This window comes from Oncorhynchus tshawytscha, linkage group LG32 (genome assembly GCF_018296145.1).
Source record: "Oncorhynchus tshawytscha isolate Ot180627B linkage group LG32, Otsh_v2.0, whole genome shotgun sequence".
NCBI lineage: Eukaryota > Metazoa > Chordata > Actinopteri > Salmoniformes > Salmonidae > Oncorhynchus > Oncorhynchus tshawytscha.
Window position 1 is genome coordinate 879,807 of NC_056460.1, and position 25,757 is coordinate 905,563.

A 25,757-nucleotide genomic window follows, 5' to 3' on the forward strand; every position below is an offset into this window, starting at 1 on the left:
GACCACACCATTACGCTTCTCGCCTGATGCGAGAAGAACACCCGCAGGAGGTAACCGGACGGGTGTATCACTGGCTGAGCAAGCTCCGCTAACAAGAAAGAAACAAAAATTGAGTCCAGCTTGAGGGGGAAATGTGGTACCCCCCTACCTCCCTCCCCGATGGGACAGATCATGCGTGCCCTGGCGACCCACTCGCACCTGCCACTCCACATAAACTGAAACACAAGCCTCACTAGAGGCCTCCTCAGACAAGCCGGCAATGGGTAGATATATGCCAAATACAAAAGAGACGGCAACACATCCACCTTTAGGATCAGGACTTTGCCCATAAAAGACAAATACCTAGCCTTCCACATTGCTAGCTTCCTCTGTACCACTGCGATACGCATGTTCCAGTTTAGCGTCGCTGAGCCGGAGGTCTCAAAATGAACCCCGAGAATCCTCAGGGCCCCTTCACAGAGAGATAACCCCCCAGGCACATCCGTTCTACCGCGCCATCTTCCGAAAAACTTGACGGAAGACTTTGCATGGTTCAGAACTGCTCCCGACGCTCGGGTGAAATCCCCAAAGCTGGCAAGGGACCTTGTCAGGCACGAGTCCTTGCACAACAGCAAGGAAGTGTCGTCGGCGTACTGCGTCGTCTTAACACGCAGCCCACCACTTCCAGGGATCAACAAGCCTTCCACCCCTGTGTCTGCCCTAATGGCAGCCCCCAGAGGCTCCATGTACAGAACGAAGAGGAGAGCCGAGAGTGGGCATCCCTGCCTGACCCCAGACGAGAGGTCACGTTTGATCCTCTTGGACGACGTAGGGAAGGGCTGTGCGCAACCGGTCTGCTAAACCCTTTGCAAGAATCTTGTAATCTACGCACAGCATGGTCAATGGCCGCCAGTTGCCAAGGTCAGTTGCTTCCCCCTTCTTATAAAGAAGTGACAGCACACCAACAGCCATTGATCCCCCGGGACCCCCCGTCTCAAGGATGGCCTTCAAGACTTTGAGAACCACTGGTCCAAGTATACCCCAAAACTTGAGGTAAAACTCAGCCGGCAGCCCATCCATCCCAGGCACCTTCCCTTTTCCCATCCTCCTAGAGCGCTCTCAACCTCTTCTAGTGAGATCTGGGCCTCCATCACGTCTCTAATGTCCTCTGGCAACCGCCGGGACAAGTGTTCTAAAACACGTTTCCCTGCTCTACATCTATTTCCCTTTCCTTAAATAAACCTTGGAAATTATCAGTTGTCACCCTGACCATTTCCTCTGGTTTACTTACTATACTACCATTTTCTTCCCTAACTCCATGCATTACCTTCCTACTCTGCCTGGCCCTAACCGACTTAAAGAACATAGCGGAACAAGTCTCATTATGTTCTAGAAAGCCACTATGCGCACGCTCCAGGAAAGCTTGAGCCTTCTGCTCCTGCAGCTCCCTGAGCTGCGCCTTTAGGGCTGGGAATCTCTCCCAGTCAATCGACCCGCCGAGGTTGCCTGCCTCGTACTCGAGTTCAATTAACCTTTGGATACGATCCACCTCCCTCCTTTCCTCCCTTTTTTTCCTTCTACAATATCCTATTATAAAAGCCCTAATCCTCACCTTAACTAAATCCCACCACTCTAACACCCCCTCGCACATGGACCGGAGGCCGTCAAGCCTCCGAAAGAAACCAAAAAATGCGTCAACGAAAGCCTGCTCCTCCAGTATATCCCGATCTAACTTCCAGTACCCCCTACCGAAGAGGCAGACTGGCGACCCCACCTGCAGGAACACCCCGTCGTGAACCGTGAAGAAAACAGGCAACAGCCTCCCAGACAACTGACCCAAAGACCTGGATACAAAAATGTAGTCGAGCCTCCGCGCAACCCCCCTGGAGTTGCGCCATGTAGGACCGACCATTGCCGGAGTAGTGTGCAGGCCACCATCAACCAGACCATGGCAAGCCATTAGCCCAGAGATGGCACCTACACTGCTATCACCGCCTACCCCTAAATCTATATTAAAGTCTCCTCCTATCACCAAGTGCCTGTTTGTAACACACAGGGGCGCCAGACAGTCCACCATCTCCCTCCTGTCTGCCGCCACCTGTGGCCCATACACCCCAATTAACCTATATCTAGCTTCTCTAAACTTAACATCTATCCCCAAAACTCTACCCTGCATTATTACAAAAGTGTTCTCTATTTTAACCTCTCTATGCCCACACAAAATCCCTACTCCTGTTGAGTGCACCCCTCCTATGCCCCAAAAAGATTCCCCCTTATCCCACTCCCTCTTAAATCTACACACATCCCCACCATCCCTCAGGTGAACCTCCTTTAAAAAACAGAAATCAAACCCCACACCCTCTAAATAACAAAAAACCGCCCTCCTTTTAACATTATTCCTTAACCCCCTAACATTTAGACTAAAAAAAGAAACAGAACTATTCATTTAATTATTAACAACAAATAAAAAACCCAAAAACCCACAAAAAAAACAGGAGACTCACCCGATGCTCCCCTGGTCCATCTCCACCGGCGGGGACGTCCTCTCCTCTCCTGACGCCCCCCCGTCCTCCATCCCAACCCAGGACCCAGGCAGTGTGTTGGGTCCTCCCTCCCCACCCACCATCCCCCTCCCTGTTTGCCTCGGGGGCTGCATGTAGGGGACCCCATCTCCTCAAACAGGAGTTGGGATCCCTCTAGAAAACAGCCCACCGACCCCTCAATGGAGTCATCCACTAAAATGCAAGGGGCTGAGGCAAACCGGGAGGACAAATTACCCTCCCCTCCCCGCCACTCTCTTAGCCCCCCTTCCCCTCCACACCCCCCCCTCTCACTTCCTGCCAAGCTCCCCCTCTTCATCCCTTTCTTCTTTGGTGAAGGAGGTAGCGGGGAGACACAACATCCCATCCCCGCTAACTCCTCCACCAAATCCCTCATTTCGACCTCGAGGAAGCCTGGCAGGCTGTCCCCCACTCCTTCCCCCATCTCCCCCTCCCCTCCCACCTCCACTCCTCCCTCCTTCTCTGTCACTGTCCCCGTTCCCTCTTCCACTCCTTCTCGCACCACTGTCCCCTTCACCGCTCCTTTACGTTCTTCTGCCTTCTTTTCGTTCTCCTCTTCTTTTCCACTCTTTCCTTCTTCCCGCCTCTTTCTTCTCATTTCTTCCTTCTTTCCATCCTCTTCTCTTGCCTTCTTTTCCCCTGTGCCATCCGTACAATCCGCACGCATCCTTTCTTTCCTCCCCCCATCCCCCGCTCCCCCGCCCAGCTGCAGACGCGTATGACCTGTGACGATCCGGGCAATCACGCCACAGGTGTTCTCTGGAGCCACACCCGTGGCAAGCCTTGGGCTCGTCACACTCCCTGGCCTCGTGCTCTTCCGACCCACAAAAACGACATTTCTTGTTACTGCACGAGGCCAGGGTATGGCCGTAGGCCATACAACGCCTGCAGAACGGGGGCTGACGTGCATAGTATAGAGTTCCCCTGTCAGCCCCCAGGGAGAACATTGCCGGAGGATGGAGGTAGCCATCCACACTCTTCGGGGACTCCCTGAGTAACGCCTGGAAGCCTCTCTTCCCATTCCAGAAACCCAGGGAGTCCCTGAGGTACCTCGCTGAGGAGACATTGTCCATGTACCTCCCCAGAAAGGCCCTTACTTCTTCGTCCTTCACGTGCGGATTGTACATGGTTATGGTGACCACCCTGAAGTTGTTTCTTGCCAGGCTGGTCACCGTGTAATGACACAGGGGACCTTCTTTCCCTTCCGTCACCGTCTTCATAATCTCATTGTGTTTTTCTTCCAAATATAGGGTTACATCAAACCCCTTCTCCATTGGGTTCCCCTGAAGGCATAGAACATCTTTAACCTTCAATTTTAGGTGCCCCATTAGGATGTTCCTCCCGAAGGTTTCTCTCCCCCAAGGCTCCATCTCTTTTCCCCGCCAAGAAAAGCGCACCGTGTTGGCCAGTCCAATCCCCGGAACCGACGGTCCAGATGTACTTTGCGCCATCTCCTCACGGACGATGGCGCACCCGTCCCACCACCTCAAACTTATAAACAGGAAGCAAATAACCAAAAAGGTGGAGCAACTAAAGGTGTTGACTCTCCACATCTATCAAGACAACTTGAGCACTGGGCCAGACACTCTTAAATATAACCTGGACCAGCTCAGGTGAAACACCTTCCCACTAACGAGATGGACAAGCCTGCACAGGTGTAACACATACTGACTAACGAGGTGACACCAATCAGTGCACCCTCCGTGCTGACGAGCTATACGTGCTAAAGTCCAACCTCAAAACATAAAATGGAAAAACCAAAGACTAACAACTTAAGAGTGCTTACCATCAACAGAAAACAAATTCCATTTCACATTATAATCAACTACAATGCTTCACCTAGAATATAAACATGGTGTCTACTGGCTGTCAACAATTAAAAACAAGAAACACACATCCCCACTATCTTCGAGAACTCTTGTCCCCTTGGAACGAGCCCAAACCAAACTCATCTCCAATATGAAAAAACTTGCAGTCAAAATAAATTGTGATGCACTGGCTAAAAGCAAAACACAAAACTTTTTGACTGCCCACCCTTGAGACAATCAGCAAACAAATACTCCTTCTACAATGTTTGATATAATGAAAAAACTCCTTCATGCATGTATTTTCTGATGTTTAATCAGATTTTTTTTTTATCAGAGTATCTCTTGTCACATTGATCACAGCTATAAGGATTATTTCCTGTGTGTGTTCTCTGGTGAGTAGTTAGCTGGCTAGATGTAGTAATGAGGAAACCGCTAGTTTGGGATGTAGCATATCTGCCTGGAGCAAAAATGGTGAGTGAAGATTTTAGTTTTTCACAATGTATTCTGAATATTACAGCACACTATCAGTGCAAGATCAGGATGCTACTCAAGGAAACTCACATGAACTTCTTCAGTCTATTTAAATTCACATTCTTAAACCGAGGCGTCCCGCTAGCGTGACAAATTCCAGTGAAACTGGAGGGCGTGCAATTCAAATTTATAATCATAAAAATTATGGATATTAAACATTTAGGTACATATACAGTTGAAGTCAGAAGTTTACATACACCTTAGCCCGAAACATTTAAACTCAGTTTAAACTCAATTCCTGACATTTAATCCTAGTAAAAATTCCCTGTTTTAGGTCAGTTAGGCTCACCATTTTATTTTAACAATATAAAATGTCAGAATAATAGTAGAGAGAATGATTTATTTCAGCTTTAATTTCTTTCATCACATTCCCAGTGGGCCAGACGTTTACATACACAATTAGAATTTGGTAGCATTGCCTTTAAACTGTTTAACTTCAGTCAAACATTTTGGGTATTCTTCCACAAGCTTCCCACAATAAGTTGGGTGGACTTTGGCCCATTCCTCCTGACAGAGCTGGCGTAACTGAGTCAGGTTTGTAGGCCTCCTTGCTCGCACACGCTTTTTCAGTTCTGCCCACACATTTTCTATAGGATTGAGGTTAGGGATATGTGATGGCCACTCCAATACCTTGACTTTGTTGTCCTTAATCCATTTTGCCTCATCTTATGGAATTATGCTTGGGGTCATTGTCCATTTGGAAGACCCATTTGCAACCAAGCTTTAACTTCCTGACTGATGTCTTGAGATATTGCTTCAATATATCCAAATACTTTTCCTTCCTCATGATGCCATCTATTTTGTGAAGTGCACCAGTTCCTCCTTCAGCAAAGCACCCGCACAACATGATGCTGCCACCCCCGTGCTTCACCGTTGGGATGGTGATCTTCGGCTTGCAAGCTTCCCTCTTTTTCCTCCAAACATAACGATGGTTATTATGGCCAAGCAGTTCTGTTTTTGTTTCAGCAGACCAGAGGACATTTCTCCACAAAGAACGATCGTTGTCCCCATGTGCAATTGCAAACCATAGTCTGGCTTTTTTATGGCGTTTTGGACCAGTGGCTTCTTCCTTGCTGAGCGGCCTTTCAGGTTATGTCGATATAGGACTCGTTTTACTGTGGATATAGATACTTTTGTACCTGTTTTCTCCAGCATCTTCACAAGGTCCTTTGCTGTTGTTCTGGGATTGATTTGCACTTTTCACACCAAAGTGCATTCATCTCTAGGAGACAGAACGCATCTCCTTCCTGAGCGGTATGACAGCTGTGTGGTCCCATGGTGTTTATACTTGCAAACTATTGTTTGTACAGATGAACGTGGTACCCTCAGGCATTTGGATATTGCTCCCAAAGATGAACCAGACTTGTGGAGGTCTACAATTATTTGTCTGAGGTCTTGGTTGATTTCTTTAGATTTTCCTATGATGTCAAGCAGAGGCACTGAGTCTGAAGGTAGGCCTTGAAATACATCCACAGGTACACCTCCAATTGACTCAAATTATATAAATTAGCCTATCAGAAGATTCTAAAGCCATGACATCATTTTATGGAATTTTCCAAGCTGATTAAAGGCAGTCAACTTAGTTTATGTAAACTTCTGACCCACTGGAATTGTGATACATTGAATTATAAGTGAAATAATCTGTCTGTAAACAATTGTTGAGTAATCGACTCGTTCAACATGCAGACAAAGGAATCCAAAAAGCTAAACCCTAAACTTAGTTTCAACAAGTCAAAATACATTCCTATTTACTCCTCAGATACCCTAAAATGTAATCAAACTATAATATTTCTTACGGAAAGAAGTATGTTCAATAGGAAACCGACTTTAGCAGGTGCGTCCTGTCTTCATGTCGAGCGTGCAAACACGAATTTCCAAGACTGTGTCCCTGTACTAAAACTGATATTTCTTATTCATTTTGGAAGTTACAAACCTGAAACCTTGAACATAGACTGCTGACACCCTGTGAAGCCATAGGAATTGCATCCTGGGAGCTAATTTTCAGTATGCCCTTTCTCTTGCAATTCTAAGACCTACTGTAGGACCCATAACGTCACCTAACAATAACATAGACCTACTGTAGGACCCATAACGTCACCTAACAATAGCATAGACCTACTGTAGGACCCATAAGGTCACCTACAAATAGCATAGACCTACTGTAGGACCCATAACGTCACCTAACGATAACATAGACCTACTGTAGGACCCATAAGGTCACCAAACAACAAATATACCTATGTCGTGATGTTTGTCATTTGACAGTCATTCAGAAAATGATTTCTTGAATCAGCTGATGACAGTTGAACAAGGAGTCACGAAATGTTAGGTAGTTCAAGTGCATTTCAGAGATCTGAATACAAAAAACTGTCTGACAACAAGATCCCATATTTAAGATTACTTCTTATCCTTTGCAAAAATAGCCTAAAATTGTGTCCGTCCCGAACTCACTGGAAAACTGAGGGCCCAGAATACTTTATACAATGTCGCAAGCTTACTATCGCGAGTTTCGGCCGAACCAGTTGATAGAATGTTCGTGAAGTCAATGTGATTTATAGGATATTTATTTTTTATCCTGATATTTTCTACCTGAAATGTTTTTATTTTTTGGCTTTTATGTAGGCTATTTTTACCTAGTTGGCAATGGCAATAAAAGTTTATTTTAGATTTGTATAATTTTCTTCTTCTGGTTAGGTTATATTGATGACTGGCTCCCTCTAGTAATTTGTGTATCTGTAATTATTTAATCAAACAATGTGCTTAAAGCATCAGACAAGTTATGTACATATAGTTGATTTTATAAAAACACATGGGGCGATTGGTAGAAAGAACAGATGACTCTTGGTTGACCAAGATTTATTTTAGTTGGTGACAGCACAAGAACATGATTTTGGGGCTCCCGAGTGGTGCAGCGGTCTAAGACACTGCATCTCAGTGCTCGAGGCATCACAACAGACACAGCCTGGATTCGAACCAGGCTATCACAACCGGCCGTGATTGGGAGTCCCATAGGGCGGCGCACAATTGGCCCAGTGTCGTCCGGGTTAGGCAGTCATTGTCTATAAGAATTTGTTGTTAACTGACTTGCCTAGTTAAATAAAGGTTACATTTAAATAAATAAGTGTTTTTTGACAAACCATTTTACAAATCCGTCAAGGAACAAACTTTGAAAAGGTTCTAAAACAAAGGTTTCAAACCAATTCATGAATGTAATTGAATCTACGTATGTTTTGCCTATAGTATAACGGTATGAAAAAACATTGTCTGAATATTATATATCTAAGAAACTGCATCTCGGGGCTCAAGGCTACAGACTTTACTTACAAGCCAACAAAGAAGTCAAGAAAAATGAGTGTTAAGTAAAAAATACAAAATAAAACTAACAAGTAATTAAACAGCAGCAGTAAAATAACAATACCAATATACAGGGAGTACCGGTACAGAGTCAATGTGCGGGGGCACCGGTTAGTCGAGGTAATTGAGGTAACATGTACATGTAGGTAGAGTTATAAATGCCTGTAAATGTTAAACTGTCGTCTCCCATCAGAACACAAAATAAGCTTTTTTTATATACTCCGAACAAACACAGAATAAAAGGAGCAAGCAGGTATGATTTTCTCTTTCATTTTGACACCACGGGAAAGGGCACCAGAACCTACCGTGCTAACGAGTTCCCACTAGATAACACAACCACACAGTGCATGAAAAGCATGAGGTGTGGCTAACGTTTGCACGATTGTGCTAACTACCAAGCTAGCATACAAACTCGGTTGAACAGAGTAGATCCTCCATATGATGTTGAGAAATAGTGCATTGTGAGTTGTGTATAAGACCCCTCTTTCACGCTGCTGCTACTCTCTGTTTGTCTATGAGTCACTTTAAGTGAATTCTTAAAGAACCAGATGGGTATATCATATCATTAATGTATAAATCCCAAAATGGATGTAACAACTGCTGACTGCCCCTTTAAGACTACATATTGGGCTAATCTAACAGTATTTCAGGCATTGTCATTGGATGCATTTGATCAATTGTTAACGTTTTGTTGATGGTCAACTCTTGATGTTCTACACGTTACAGTGTAGCTTCAGCCATTCCTACAGAACAACATTAAAGTGTAGAACCCCTTTACTGCATAAAATCAAATCATATTGGTTCAACGACTGCAGAGACGGTCCTTACTGGTGTTAAACAGATCTCCAACCTCCTCTTCCTCCTCCTTCTCCTCTTCCTCCTCTTTCAATGTGACAGTCATGTTCCCCTCATCTTTCACACCCAAAACTGCATCCTCCCCTTTTTCTTCCTCTTCTTTTACTGTAACATCATCCTCCTCTTTCACTCTGAACGCGTCTTCCTCTTCTTTCACTGAAACGTCTTTCTCTTCTTCTTTCACGGTAACAGCCTCACCCTCTACTTGTTTTTGTAGTGTGACATCTTTCTCTTCCTCCTCCTCTTTAACGAGAGTTACTTTCTCCGTCCAGCAGACCTCCTCTTCTTTATCAGGAGGAGAGTAGCTTTGTGAACTCATGGTCGGGGATGTTAGCTAGCTAGCATTAGCGACTAGCCTAGTTCTAAGCTAACTGAGAAAACCAGCTAGCTGACAAACAACGTAAATATATAATTAAATGGGCCAACAAGTACATACGACAGAAGTGTGTTTAATACACAGCGACTAATATACACCAAAACAGTGTAAAGAGAGTGAATGTTGTAGCTATGTTTGCTAGAAAGCTACCGATGTGTCTGACTAGCTGTTGTTGGTGAAGGAGCGTCCCGTCCACTAGATTATACGTCACACTGGCAGCGTCGCCGGAACCAAAAAGATGCACATCCCCATCTGCTAACTAGAGTGGGCAACGCAGTTGAGGAACCAAACGTTTATTTTTCATTAATTTCATAAAAGTGTAATATCATATTAAATCGTTCAAATAGAAGCATGTGTTGATTGATTCGTGTTTAATGAGTGAGAATTTAAAACAAACTTTACACCCACTACATATTTGCATTGAACAATACTTCTAACATGAATCATTTTGACCCCAGAGGCATACAGTGGGGCAAAAAAATATTTAGTCAGCCACCAATTGTGCAAGTTCTCCCACTTAAAAAGATTAGAGAGGACTGTAATTTTCATCATAGGTACACTTCAACTATGACAGACAAAATGAAAAGAAAAAAATCCTGAAAATCACATTGTAGGATTTTTTATGAATTTATTTGCAAATTATGGTGGAAAAATAAGTATTTGGGCAATAACAAAAGTTTGTCTCAATACTTTGTTATATACCCTTTTTTGCAATGACAGAGGTCAAAAGTTTTCTGTAAGTCTTCACAAGATTTTCACACACTGTTGCTGGTATTTTCGCCCATTCCTCCATGCAGATCTCCTCTAGAGCAGTGATGTTTTGGGGCTGTTGCTGGGCAACATGGACTTTCAACTCCCTCCAAAGATTTTCTATGGGGTTGAGATCTGGAGACTGGCTAGGCCACTCCAGGACCTTGAAATGCTTCTTACGAAGCCACTCCTTCGTTGACCGGGCGGTGTGTTTGGGATCATTGTCATGCTGAAAGACCCAGCCACGTTTCATCTTCAATGCCCTTGCTGATGGAAGGAGGTTTTCACTCAAAATCTCACAATACATGGCCCCATTCATTCTCTCCTTTACACGGATCAGTCGTCCTGGTCCCTTTTCAGAAAAACAGCCCCAAAGCATGATGTTCCACCCCCATGCTTCATAGTAGGTATGGTGTTCTTTGGATGCAACTCAGCATTCTTTGTCCTCCAAACACAACGAGTTGAGTTTTTACCAAAAAGTTATATTTTGGTTTCATCTGACCATATGACATTCTCCCAATCTTCTTCTGGATAATCCAAATGCTCTCTAGAAAACTTCAGACGGGCCTGGACATGTACTGGCTTAAGCAGGGGGACACGTCTGGCACTGCAGTATTTGAATCCCTGGCGGCGTAGTGTGTTACTGATGGTAGGCTTTGTTACTTTGGTCCCAGCTCTCTGCAGGTCATTCACTAGGTCCTCCCGTGTGGTTCTGGGATTTTTCTCACCGTTCTTGTGATAATTTTGACCCGACGGGGTGAGATCTTGCGTGGAGCCCCAGATTGAGGGAGATTATCATTATCTTCCATTTCCTAATAATTTCTTCAAACATTTGATTTCTTCAAACCAAGCTGCTTACCTATTGCAGATTCAGTCTTCCCAGCCTGGTGCAGGTCTACAATTTTGTTTCTGGTGTCCTTTGACAGCTCTTTGGTCTTGGCCATAGTGGAGTTTGGAGTGTGACTGTTTGAGGTTATGGACAGTTGTCTTTTATACTGATAACAAGTTCAAACAGGTGCCATTAATACAGGTAGAGAGTGGAGGACAGAGGAGCCTAATGGTTTAGTATTTCTGTATCAAATGCACATTTAACACATTCAAATCCTTTGGAGTCATCTCGACCCCAGCCAAAAGCACCTTTGATAAATAGTACATTTATTTCAAATCAAAATCAAATCACATTTCATTGATCACATACACGTGTTTAGCAGATGTAATTGCAGGTGTAGTGAAATGCTTGTGGTTCTAGCTCCGACAGTGCAGTAATATCTAACAAGTAATATCTAACAATTTCACAACCCAATACACACACATCTAAGTATTTGAATCTAGGTTTCTCTGTAGACATAATCCATCCCACCAGAGGGTGGAGGGGCACCTCTATCAGTGGTTTTGACCAGATAGACACCTGCAGACACACAGTATAGTGCCTCCCATGTACTCTCCTAAGATTGGATTGTTCCGTGCCACGTATCACGTGACTGTATACAAAACTGCCAGCGGTAGAAACCTCAGCCAGCTTTGAAGAAAACTCTGCCAGAGGTATACAATGCATTCGGAAAGTATTGAGACCCCTTCACCTTTTCCACGTTACAGCCTTATTCTAAAATTGAAAATTTTCCCCCCTCCTAATCAATCTACACACAATACCCCATAATGACAAACCAAAAACAGGTTTTGTAAAAAAAAGGGCTTATCCTTAAGAGGTTTTAATCATTGCTACATAAAGGCCTGATTGGTAAAGTGCTGCAGAGATGGTTGTCCTTCTGGAAGGTTCCCCCATCTCCACAGAGGAGCTCTAGAGCTCTATCAGAGTGACCATCGGGTTCTTGGTCACCTCCATGACGAAGGCCCTTCTCTCCCGATTGCTCAGTTTGGCCAGGTGGCCAGCTCTGGGAAGAGTCTTGGTAGTTCCAAACTTCTTCCATTAAAGAATGATGGTGGACATTGTGTTCTTGGGGACCTCCAATGATACAGACATCTTTGGTACCCTTCCCCAGATCTGTGCCTCGACATAATCCTGTCTCTGAGCTCTACGGACAATTTATTTGACCACATTTCTTGGTATTTGCTCTGACATGTATTGTTAACTGTGGGACCTTAAACAGACAGGTATAATCATAAACAATATGATTTCATGTGGCATAAACAAAAACACAAATTCTCAATCAAAAATAAGTCAGAACACAGCGCCTTTATTCTCTCATGTGATTTCAGGTTCTCTGACTGGAAAAATGTCCTTCCACACAGAGAGAGAGCAGTGGTGGGGCTTTTTTAGTGTGTCTTTTTATGCTCCTTCAGGCTCCTTAACCGGAAAACTCTTTCCACACTGGGAACATAGAAAATGCTTTTCTCCTCTGTGTATTCTCTCATGCTTCTTCAGGCTGCCTAACCAGGAAAAACTATTTTTTTACACTGGGAGCAGTGGTAAGGCTTTTCTCATGCTGTATTCTCTCATGCTCTTTTAGATGCCCTATCTGAGTAAAACTTTTTTCACAATGGGAACATTAGAATTACTTTTCTCCTGTGTGTATTCTCTCATGCCTTTTCAGGCTAGCTAATATGGTAAAACTCTTTCCACACTGGGAACATTGGAAAGGCTTTTCTCCTGTGTGTGTCCTCTCATGAGCTTTTAGGTGCCCTAACTGAATAAAACTCATTCCACAGTAGGAACAGTGATAAGGCTTTTCTCCTGTGTGTATTCTTTCATGCCTTTTCAGGTTAGCTAACACAGCAAAACTCTTTCCACACTGGGAGCATTGGAAAGGCTTTTCTCCTGTGCGTGTCCTCTCATGCAGTTTTAGGTTCCTTAACGAGCAAAAACTATTTTCACAGTGGGAGCAGTGGTGTTGTCTCACTGGTTTGGATGTCTCTGGGTCTGGTTCCCCTGAAGGACTCTTCCCGCTGTCAGAGTGAGCGTCTGGTCTCGCTCCTGCCAAAGACAGAGTATCTCGTTAAACAGAGACCTGAATGAAACCTCCACATGATAAAACTGTCTTCCTATGAGGTTTAATCTAGACTAGATCCCTCAATAAAAGAGCAGAACTGGTCATCACAGAGTGTCTGTAGTGCTTTGTAGTCTGGGTAAATCCATTTAAATTCAATACATTTTTGACAGCATCCCTTTTGATAAAAAAAATAAGCTTTCCTTACATGTTTGACTATGGAAGAAGTGGAAAGAAAGTGACTTGATGTAACTGAATGTAAAAATATTAATGAGATATACAGTACCAGTCAACAGTTTGGACACACCTAGTCATTCAAGGGTTATAATGATTTGTTTTACCATTTTCTACATTGTAGAATTATTGTGAAGACATCAAAACTATGAAATAGAACATATGGAATCATGTAGTAACCAAAAAAGTGTTAAACAATTAAAAATATATTTGAAATTTTTCAAAGTAGCCACCCTTTGCCTTGATGACAGCTTTGCACACTCTTGGCATTCTCTCAACCAGCTTCACCTGGAATGCTTTTCCAACAGTCTTGAAGGAGTTCCCACATATGCTGAGCAATTGTTGGCTGCTTTTCCTTCACTCTGCAGTCCAACTCATCCCAAACCATCTCAATTGGATTGAGGTTGGGTGATTGTGGAGGCCAGGTCATCTGATGCAGCACTCCATCACTCTCCTTCTTGGTCAAATAGCCCTTACAGAGCCTGGAGGTGTGTTGGGTCATTGTCCTGTTGAAAAACAAATTATAGTCCCACTAAATGCTGTGGTAGCCAGACAGGTGTGTGCCTTTCCAAATCATGTCCATTCAAGTTGTAGAAACATCTCAACGATGATCAATGGAAACAGGATGCACAGCTGAGCTCAAAGTAGAGTCTCATAGCAAAGGGTCTGAATACTTAAATAAGGTGTTTCTGTTTTTTATTTTTAATAAATGTGACATTTTCTCTCCAAACCCATTTTCTCTTTGTCATTATGGGGTATCGTGTGTAGATTTATGACGATATGTATTTATTTAATCCATTGAAGAATAAGGCTGTAACGTAACAAAATGTGGGAAAAAGTGAAAAAAAAGGGATAAAGACTTTTATAAATATATTTCTAGATAAATAAATATTTATATTTGTTATTATATCTCTCAGATAAAGGACAGACACTCAGAACAAACTTCCTTTAGATGTTTTGGGGGAAACAATGTTACTATGGTTACTGTTGAGCCATGTTGTGAATGTTATCTAATGTGTTACTATGGTTACTGTTGTTCCATGTTGTGAATGTTATCCAATGTGTTACTATGGTTACTGTTGTGCCATGTTGTGAATGTTATCCATTGTGTTACAGCAGTACGGCCAAATCATGTTTTGACATGAATCAACTGTTGAATATTTTTTGTTCATACTTCAAGGCATTTTACAACTCAAACTCAGAAAGCCAAATGAACCTTGGTATAACCTTAAAACAGTACTATACCGGGGAAGCCCTTCATGTTGGAGGGTGTTTCTACAGTACTATACTGGGGAAGCCCTTCATGTTAGTGTTTCTACAGTACTATACTGGGGAAGCCCTTCATGTTGGAGGGTGTTTCTACAGTACTATAATGGGGAAGCCCTTCATGTTGGAGGGTGTTTCTACAGTACTATACTGGGGAAGCCCTTCATGTTGGAGGGTGTTTCTACAGTACTATACTGGGGAAGCCCTTCATATTGGAGGGTGTTTCTACAGTACTATACTGGGGAAGCCCTTCATGATGGAGGGTGTTTCTACAGTACTGTACTGGGGAAGCACTTCATGTTGGAGGTGTTTCTACAGTACTATACTGGGGAAGCCCTTCATATTGGAGGGTGTTTCTACAGTACTATACTGGGGAAGCCCTTCATATTGGAGGGTGTTTCTACAGTACTATACTGGGGAAGCCCTTCATGTTGGAGGGTGTTTCTACAGTACTATACTGGGGAAGCCCTTCATGTTATTTAAACCTTCTTAAAACAATTCCATATAGCTTAGAAGAACCTCCCCCTCAGACAAGGCTTAGACTGTAATGGGTTAAACTATCCGAAACTTACATTACTCTGAGACTAGTTATCCTGGGATCTAACATTACTCTGAGAATAGTTATCCTGGGATCTAACATTACTTTCAGACTAGTTATCCGGGGATCTTACATCTTACATTACTCAGACTAGTTATCCTGGGATCTAACATTACTCTGAGACTAGTTTTCCTGGGATCTTACAGCTTACATTACTCAGACTAGTTATCCTGGGGAATAGTTTTAATACATTTGCAGTCAGCAGATGGCGGTCTGGGAATTTTAGGCGATGCTGCTAAAGTGACATATATTGTAGCGGACGGAACGTTTCTTTCAACAGCATCAACAGTTAGTCAGACACCTCAGTAGCTTGCTAGACAACATAGCCGAACCAATAAAGCTCTTTAGACGCTTTAGTGTATATTAGTCACTTTGTTTTAAACCAACTTCTGTCGTCTAGTTAGTTATCCGATTTAATTTCATATTTACTTTGTTGTTTTTGGTCAGCTAGCAGGCTGGTTAAGTTAGCATTAGCCTAGCTAGCTAACATCCCCGACCATGAGGTCACTAAGCTACTCTCCTGTTAAAGAAGTGAAAGATGAGGAGCAAGAGGAGGCTGTTACAGTGAAAGAAGAAGTGAAAGAAGAGGAAGACGCGTTTAGAGGGAAAGAGGAGGATGATGTTGCCACGGTATTCCTCCTCTTCGTCTGAAGAAGAGAGGCGAGAAGGATGGGAGGACCAATATGCGGCGTGGTAAGTGTTCATGGTTCTTTAATAAGAAAACTCAAACATGAACAAACTACAAAATAATAAACGTGAAAACCGTAACAGTCCTAACTGGTGCATAAAACACAAAGACAGGAAACAATCACCCACAAAATACCCAAAGAATATGGCTGCCTAAATATGGTTCCCAATCAGAGACAACGATAAACACCTGCCTCTGATTGAGAACCACTCTAGGCAACCATAGACTTACCTAGACAACTAAACTGAACACAACCCCATTAATTTAATAAACCGCTAGACAAGACGAACACAATAAATCACCCATGTCACACCCTGGCCTAACCAAAATAATAAAGAAAACAAAGATGATTAAGGCCAGGGCGTGACAGTACCCCCCCGCCCCCAAAGGTGCCGACTCCTGGCCGCACACCTAAACCCATAGGGGAGGGTTTGGGTGGGCGTCTGTCCACGGTGGCGGCTCTGGCGCGGGACGTGGACCCCACTCCACCATAGTCTTAGTCCGCTTTTGTAGCGTCCTTTGAGTGGCGACCCTCGCCGCCGACCTTGGCCTAGTAACCCTAACAAAGGTCCCACCTGGACTGAGGGGTGCCTCATTACTGAGGAAGCTCAGGACCGAGGGGTAGCTCAGGACCGAGGGGTAGCTCAGGACTAAGAGGTAGCTCAGGCAGGTTGACGGCTCTGGCAGATCCTGGCTGACTGGCGGCTCTGGCGGATCCTGGCTGACTGGCGGCTCTGGCGGATCCTGGCTGACTGGCGGCTCTGGAGGATCCTGGCGGCTCTGGAGGATCCTGGCTGACTGGCGGCTCTGGAGGATCCTGGCTGACTGGCGACTCTGGAGGATCCTGGCTGACTGGCGACTCTGGAGGATCCTGGCTGACTGGCGACTCTGGAGGGTCCTGGCTGACTGGCGACTCTGGAGGATCCTGGCTGACTGGCGACTCTGGGGGCTCCATGCTGACTGGCGACTCTGGCGGCTCCATGCTGACTGGCGACTCCATGCTGACTGGCGACTCTGGCGGCTCCATGCTGACTGATGACTCTGGCGGCTCATGACAGACGGGAGACTCTGGCGGCTCATGACAGACGGGAGACTCTGGCGGCTCATGACAGACGGGAGACTCTGGCGGCTCATGACAGACGGGAGACTCTGGCGGCTCATGACAGGCGGGAGACTCTGGCGGCTCATGACAGGCGGGAGACTCTGGCGGCTCATGACAGGCGGGAGACTCTGGCGGCTCATGACAGGCGGGAGACTCTGGCAGCTCATGACAGGCGGGAGACTCTGGCAGCTCATGACAGGCGGGAGACTCTGGCAGCTCATGACAGGCGGGAGACTCTGGCGGCTCATGACAGGCGGGAGACTCTAGCAGCTCTGGACAGGCGGGAGACTCTGCAGGCCTGGTGCGTGGTGCCGGTGCTGGTGGTACTGGGCCGAGGACACTCACCTCAGGGCGAGTATGGGGAGGAGGAACAGGGAGTACTGGGCTCTGGACACGCACAGGAAGCCTGGTGTGGGGGGCTGCCACCGGAGGGCTGGTGCATGTAGGTGGCACTGGATAGACTGGACCGTGCAGGCGCACTGGAGCTCTTGAGCACCGAGCCTGCCCAACCTTACCTGGTTGAATGCTCCCGGTCGCCCTGCCAGTGCGGCGAGGTGGAATAGCCCGCACTGGGCTGTGCAGGCGAACCGGGGACACCATGCGTAAGGCTGGTGCCATGTACGCCGGCCCAAGGAGACGCACTGGAGACCAGATGCGTAGAGCTGGCTTCATGGCACTTGGCTCGATGCCCACTCTAGCCCGGCCGATGCGAGGAGCTGGTATGTACCGCACCGGGCTATACACCCGCACTGGAGACACCGTGCGCTCCACAACACGGTGCCTGCCCGGTCTCTCTCGCTCTCCGGTAAGCACAGGAAGTTGGCGCAGGTCTCCTACCTGTCTTCGCCATACTTCCTGTGTTTCCCCCCCTAAGAAATTTTAGGGGCTGACTCTCAGGCTTCCTACCGCGCCGCCGTGCTCGTTTCTCCAACTCCATTCTCCTGTAAAGCTCCAGCGAATCTGGATCTCGATCTCTTCCCAAGTCGTATAGTCCAGATTTTGCTCCCAAATCCAATAATCCTGACATCGCTGCTCCTCCTGCCGCTGCCTGTCACCACGCCGCTTGGTCCTGTTGTGGTGGGTGATTCTGTCACGGTATTCCCCCTCTTCGTCTGAAGAAGAGAGGCGAGAAGGATCGGAGGACCAATATGCGGCGTGGTAAGTGGTCATGGTTCTATAATAAGAAAACTCAAACATGAACAAACTACATAACAATAAACGTGAAAACCGTAACAGTCCTAACTGGTGCATAAAACACAAAGACAGGAAACAATCACCCACAAAATACCCAAAGAATATGGCTGCCTAAATATGGTTCCCAATCAGAGACAACGATAAACACCTGCCTCTGATTGAGAACCACTCTAGGCAACCATAGACTTACCTAGACAACTAAACTGAACACAACCCCATTAATTTAATAAACCGCTAGACAAGACGAACACAATAAATCACCCATGTCACACCCTGGCCTAACCAAAATAATAAAGAAAACAAAGATAACTAAGGCCAGGGCGTGACAATGTTACAGTAAAAGAAGAGGAAGAGAAAGAGGAGGATGCAGTTTATGGGGTGAAAGAAGAGGAGGGGGAGATGACTGTTACATCCAAAAATGAGGAGGAAGAAGAGGAGGAAACTGGATATCTTGGCCCGGTTTCCCAAAGGCATCTTAAGGCATCCAATGCTTCTAACGATGAACAGACCCTGATTAACACTAGTAAGTACTGTCCTAAATACAGAGGCACAAACTCTGCAGTTGTTGAACTGATGTTTGGGGTTAAAGGGGAAATCTGCAATGGTTATATCCATATTTGGACTTTTAAATTATTTATTTATAGCCATTGATTCTTGAAGAATATAACACATGCCTCGTGAGCTTAGTTCAACTGTTGTACCCCATCAGAATCCCAAATAAGCTTTTTTTACTTCAATGTTTAGAAACAATGTAAATCAACACTGTATAGCCTCAACATGGTTAAAACTATAATGTTGATATCATGGATGGTCAGTCCTTCCATCCATAGGTCTGTCTATGAATTTGAGAGTAGTTACATTTCTCCAGCCCCATCCATCATCTTATTACCACAACACTGGTGGAATTACAGCTTTGTTATTGTTTGAACTGCAGATTGGTTGATTGACGTGGCTTTTTTAAACGCCAGGATTTAAACAGAAACAAAATGGCAGCCCAGAGACCTGAGCTGTGTTTCAATACTCATACTAACCGCACGGTTTTGGTTTCTGGTGGGGTAATACAGTTGAAACATTTGAGTCATTTATAAGTTATATTCTTCAAGAATCAATGGTTATATAGTAAATGGGTCTTTCTATAACTGTCAGTGTAGATTTCCTGTGGGGGTCAAATTGTTAGAGCTGTTAAGTCATTAGCTGTGTTAGAACACTCATACTAACCCTACTATTTGTGATGTTAATTGAGTATATAGTATGCTTTTTGTCATAGTATGGATATAGTTATTAATATGCTAGAAGTTCCCTGTTGTCGTACTACATTCGCCAAAATACGAAGTATACATGCAGAGGACACTATTTCTGTGCTTTTAGGGCCCAAAATGCAATTCTTCAGGAAATGGGCGTGGCTTCAACTATTTTCAGATTTGAAGAAAATGGCGGAAAATATGCAGCTGAAGTCCGACGAGAGAGTGGATACAAATGAACTGCTTTAAATAATTATGACAAATGTTAAGAAAATGTTGAACAATGTAATGACTTTTCAAATAAGAAACGTTACACATTGTTAGCTACGCTCTCCTTACAACCCGCATAGCATATCTTTACAGCAGTATGTACCAGTATGTGAGCTAGCTACCTAACGTTACTTGGCTACTTAAACATCAAACTTGCCAGTATAGTAACTATATTCTAACTAACTACCCAATGTTTATTGACTTGATTATTCACGTCATTCTTAGCCAAGGGGTCGTGTTTCTCAATGGACATTGTTCATTCGGGGGCGTGTGTATATTCGCTCTGGCTCTCTACTCCGATTTTCAGAGCACTCTAGTCTGAGTGTACCAGAGCGCAGAATAATGAATTTACTAGCGCTTAACACCCATTTAATATGTCCAGGTGTCAGTAAGCGTAGGCCGAAAAAGCTCAAGTTAAATTGTTGCCAGCAGCACAGTTAGTCACCAACGCTCTGAATAACTTGAAAACAGCATAACCAGCTCTGCTAGGGCAAGTAAAATGGTCAGAGAGGTTTTCTTTCATTTGTGTATAGCAAGTTATCCAACGTTAGCCAGTTAGCGGTTAGAGGTGTTGCATCTATATTGTTCGCATTCCAGTACAGTTGCTGCTTCACCAACTTTTTGAATAAAACAATATTGTGACCTGTATTGTTAGGGAGTTTGTAAACAAATCCAAACGCGCGTTCTGGCCCAGTTATATTACAGGTCGTAGAAACATGTCAAACTAAGTATAGAATCAATCTTTAGGATGCTTTTATCATAAATCTTCAATAATGTTCCAACCGGATAATTCCTATGTCTGTAGAAAAGCAATGGAACGAGAGCTAACTCTCTCGTGACCGTGCGTCACGAGCCTGTGGCACTCTGCCAGACACCTGGCCCAATCTCCTCTCATTCAGCCCCCCTTCATAGTAGAAGCCTCAAACAAGTTCTGAAGACTGTTGACATCTAGCGGAAGCCTTAACAAGTGCAATATGACCCCATTTACACTGTATATTGGAATGGCAACGAGTTGAAAAACTGCAAACCTCAGATTTCCCACTTCCTTGTTGGATTTTTCTCAGGTTTTCGCCTGCCATATGAGTTCTTTTATACTCACAGTCATCATTCAAACAGTTTTAGAAACTTCAGAGTGTCTTCTATCCAAATCTACTAATACGATGCATATATTAATAACTGGGACTGAGTAGCAGGCAGTTTACTCAGGGCACACTTTTCATCCAAACTTGAAAATGCTGCCCCCTATCCCAAACCGTCTGTCTGACTTTGTTGTTCACACAGGAGAGAGTCGGTAGTCGTGGATCCTCTGGGGAGCCTCAACAACCTCACGATGCTGAAGAGGCAGAGAAGAGTCTCTCCAGATCAGAACACCTCAAGAAACACCTGCAGAGATCCACAGGGAAGAGAACTCACTGCTGCTCTGACTGTGGGAAGAGATTCACCTCATCAGGCCTTAAAATTCATCAGAGAACACACACAGGAGAGAAATCTTATAGCTGTGATTAATGTGGGAAGAGTTTTGGTCAATCTGGAGAACTGACAGTGCACCAGAGAATACACACAGGAGAGAAATCCTATAGCTGTGTTCAATGTGGGAAGAGTTTTGTTCGATCTGGCCATCTGACGTTACACCAGAGAACACACACAGGACCTCGTAGCTGTGATCAATGTGGGAAGAGTTTAACTACATCTAGCCATCTGATTGTACACCAGAGAATACACACAGGAGATAAATCTTATAGCTGTGACCAGAGATAATCTGATAAAAGATCTCTGATTAAACATCAGTAAATACATACATGAAGGAGATGTTTCATGATTTCAATGTATTAATGTCACAATGTAGAATGTCTTAACATTGTAGTAGGATTATTTTAACGATGTCACAATGTAGAACCCTAAACGTAGTTGATTATAATGTGAAATGGAAGTTGTTTTCTGTTGGTGGTAAACATTCTCTTTAAGGTGTTACTGTTTTTGTTTTTTCCATTTATGTTTTGAGGTTGGACTTTAGCACGTATAGCTCGTTAGCACGTAGGGTGCACTGATTGGTGTCACCTCGTTAGTAAGTATGTGTTACACCTGTGCTGGCTTGTCCATCTCGTTAGTGGGAAGGTGTTTCACCTGAGCTGGTCCAGGTTCTATTTAAGAGTGTCTGGCCCAGTGCTCCAGTTGTCTTGATAGATGTGGAGAGTCAACACCTTCAGTCGATCCACCTTTTTGGTTATTTTGCTTCCTGTTTATAAGTTTGAGGTGGACTCTACACCAGGTGCGCCATCGTCCGTGAGGAGATGGCGCAAAGTACATCTGGACCGTCGGTTGGGGGAATTGGACTGGCCAACACGGTGCGCTTTTCTTGGCGGGGAAAAGAGATGGAGCCTTGGGGGAGAGAAACCTTCGGGAGGAACATCCTAATGGGGCACCTAAAATTGAAGGTTAAAGATGTGCTATGCCTTCAGGGGAACCCAATGGAGAAGGGGTTTGATGTAACCCTATATTTGGAAGAAAAACACAATGAGATTATGAAGACGGTGACGGAAGGGAAAGAAGAAGGTCCCCTGTCAAATCATTACACGGTGACCAGCCTGGCAAGAAACAACTTCAGGGTGGTCACCGTAACCATGTACAATCCGCACGTGAAGGACGAAGAAGTGAGGGCCTTTCTGGGGAGGTACATGGACAATGTCTCCTCAGCGAGGTACCTCAGGGACTCCCTGGGTTTCTGGAATGGGAAGAGAGGCTTCCAGGCGTTACTCAGGGAGTCCCCGAAGAGTGTGGATGGCTACCTCCATTCTCCGGCAATGTTCTCCCTGGGGGCTGACAGGGGAACCCTATACTATGCATGCCAGCCCCCGTTCTGCAGGCGTTGTATGCTGTACAGAAACCCATACCCTGGCCTCGTGCAGTAACAAGAAATGTCGTTTTTGTGGGTCGGAAGAGCACGAGGCCAGGGAGTCTAGGACGAGCCCAAGGCTTGCCATGGGTGTGGCTCCAGAGAACACCTGTGGCGTGATTGCCCGGATCGTCACAGGTCATACGCGTCTGCAGCTGGGGGAGTTGGGGATGGGGGAGGAAAGAAAGGACGCGTGCGGATTGTACGGATGGCACAGGGGAAAAGAAGGCAAGAGAAGAGGATGGAAGGAAGGAAGAAATGAGAAGAAAGAGGCGGGAAGAAGGAAAGAGTGGAAAAGAAGAGGAGAAGGAAAAGAAGGCAGAAGAACGTAAAGGAGCGGTGAAGGGGACAGTGGTGCGAGAAGGAGTGGAAGAGGGAACGGGGACAGTGACGGAGAAGGAGGGAGGAGTGGAGGTGGGAGATGTGGAGGGGGTGGGAGGGGGAGATGGGGGAAGGATGGGGGGGACAGCCTGCCGGGCTTCCTCGAGGTCGAAATGTGGGATTTGGTGGAGGAGTTAGCGGGGATGGGACGTTGTGTCTCCCCGCTACCTCCTTCACCAAAGAAGAAAGGGATGAAGAGGGGGAGCTTGGCAGGAATTGAGAGGGAGGGGGTGGAGAGGGAGGGGGGGGGGGGGCTAAGAGAGTGGCGGGGGGGGGGGGGGGGAGGGAATTTGTCCTCCCGGTTTGCCTCAGCCCCTTGCATTTTAGTGGATGACTCCAGTGAGGGGTCGGTGGGCTGTTTGCTAGAGGGATCCCAACTCCTGTTTGAGGAGGTGGGGTCCCCTACATGCAGCCCCGAGGCAAACAGGGAGGGGGATGGTGGGTGGGGAGGGAGGGAGGACCCAACACACTGCCTGGGTCATGGGTTGGGATGGAGGACAGGGGGCGTCAGGAGAGAGAGGACGTCCCCCGCCGGTGGAGATGGACCAGGGGAGCATCGGGTGAGTCTCCTTTTTTTTTGGTTTTTGGGGTTTTATTTGTTGATAATAATTAAATGAATAGTTCTGTTTCTTTTTTTAGTCTAAATGTTAGGGGGTTAAGGAATAATGTTAAAAGGAGGGCGGTTTTTTGTTATTTAGAGGGTGTGGGGTTTGATTTCTGTTTTTTACATGAGGTTCACCTGAGGGATGGTGGGGATGTTTGTAGATTTAAGAGGGAGTGGGATAAGGGGGAATCTTTTTGGGGCATAGGAGGGGTGCACTCAACAGGAGTAGGGATTTTGTGTGGGCATAGAGAGGTTAAAATAGAGAACACTTTTGTAATAATGCAGGGTAGAGTTTTGGGGATAGATGTTAAGTTTAGAGAAGCTAGATATAGGTTAATTGGGGTGTATGGGCCACAGGTGGCGGCAGACAGGAGGGAGATGGTGGACTGTCTCGAAATGGGGATTTGGTGGAGGTGTTAGCAGGATGGGGGGCCCCTGTGTGTTACAAACAGGCACTTGGTGATAGGAGGAGACTTTAATATAGATTTAGGGGTAGGCGGTGATAGCAGTGCAGGTGCCATCTCTGGGCTAATGGCTTGCCATGGTCTGGTTGATGGTGGCCTGCACACTACTCCGGCAATGGTCGGTCCTACATGGCGCAACTCCAGGGGGGTTGCGCAGAGGCTCGACTACATTTTTGTATCCAGGTCTTTGGGTCAGTTGTCTGGGCGGCTGTTGCCTGTTTTTTCTTCACGGATCACGACGGGGTGTTCCTGCAGGTGGGGTCGCCAGTCTGCCTCTTGGTAGGGGGGTACTGGAAGTTAGATCGGGATATACTGGAGGAGCAGGCTTTCGTTGACGCATTTTTTGTTTCTTTCGGAGGCTTGACGGCCTCCGGTCCATGGGATGGAGGACGGGGGTGTTAGAGTGGTGGGATTTAGTTAAGGTGAGAATTAGGGCTTTTATAATAGGATATTGTAGAAGGTTTCTTTTTTTAAAAAAAAGGGAGGAAAGGAGGAGGTGGATCGTATCCAAAGGTTAATTGAACTCGAGTACGAGGCAGGCAACCTCGGCGGGTCGATTGACTGGGAGATTCACCTAAAGGCGCAGCTCAGGGAGCTGCAGGAGCAGAAGGCTCGAGCTTTCCTGGAGCGTGCGCATAGTGGCTTTCTAGAACATAATGAGACTTGTTCCGCTATGTTCTTTAAGTCGGTTAGGGCCAGACAGAGTAGGAAGGTAATGCAGGGAGTTAGGGAAGAAAATGGTAGTATAGTAAGTAAACCAGAGGAAATGGTCAGGGTGACAACTGATCATTTCCAAGGTTTATTTAAGGAAAGGAAATAGATGTAGAGCAGGGAAACGTGTTTTTAGAACACTTGTCCCGGCGGTTGCCAGAGGACATTAGAGACGTGATGGAGGCCCAGATCTCACTAGAAGAGGTTGAGAGCGCTCTTAGGAGGATGGGAAAAGGGAAGGTGCCTGGGATGGATGGGCTGCCGGCTGAGTTTTACCTCAAGTTTTGGGGTATACTTGGACCAGTGGTTCTCGAAGTCTTGAAGGCCATCCTTGAGACGGGGGTCCCGGGGGGATCAATGGCTGTTGGTGTGCTGTCACTTCTTTATAAGAAGGGGGAAGCAACTGACCTTGGCAACTGGTGGCCATTGACCATGCTGTGCGTAGATTACAAGATTCTTGCAAAGGTTTTAGCAGACCGGTTGCGCACAGCCCTTCCCTACGTCGTCCACGAGGATCAGACGTGCGGGGTAGAGGGCCGCTCTATAAGATGGAACCTACAGTTGATCAGGGATTCCATCGCTTGGGTTGAAGATAGAGGGCTGCCTTTAATGGTAGCAGCGCTAGATCAGGCGAAAGCTTTTGATCGCGTGAATAGATCTTTTCTATTCAGGGTGTTAGGTAGATTAGGATTTGGGGAGAAGTTTATAGGATGGATCTGTACTTTATATGTCGGAGCGGGGTGTCGACTTAGTGTAAATAGTCACTTAGGTGACAATTTTGACCTCTCGTCTGGGGTCAGGCAGGGATGCCCACTCTCGGCTCTCCTCTTCGTTCTGTACATGGAGCCTCTGGGGGCTGCCATTAGGGCAGACACAGGGGTGGAAGGCTTGTTGATCCCTGGAAGCGGTGGGCTGCGTGTTAAGATGACGCAGTACGCCGACGACACTTCCT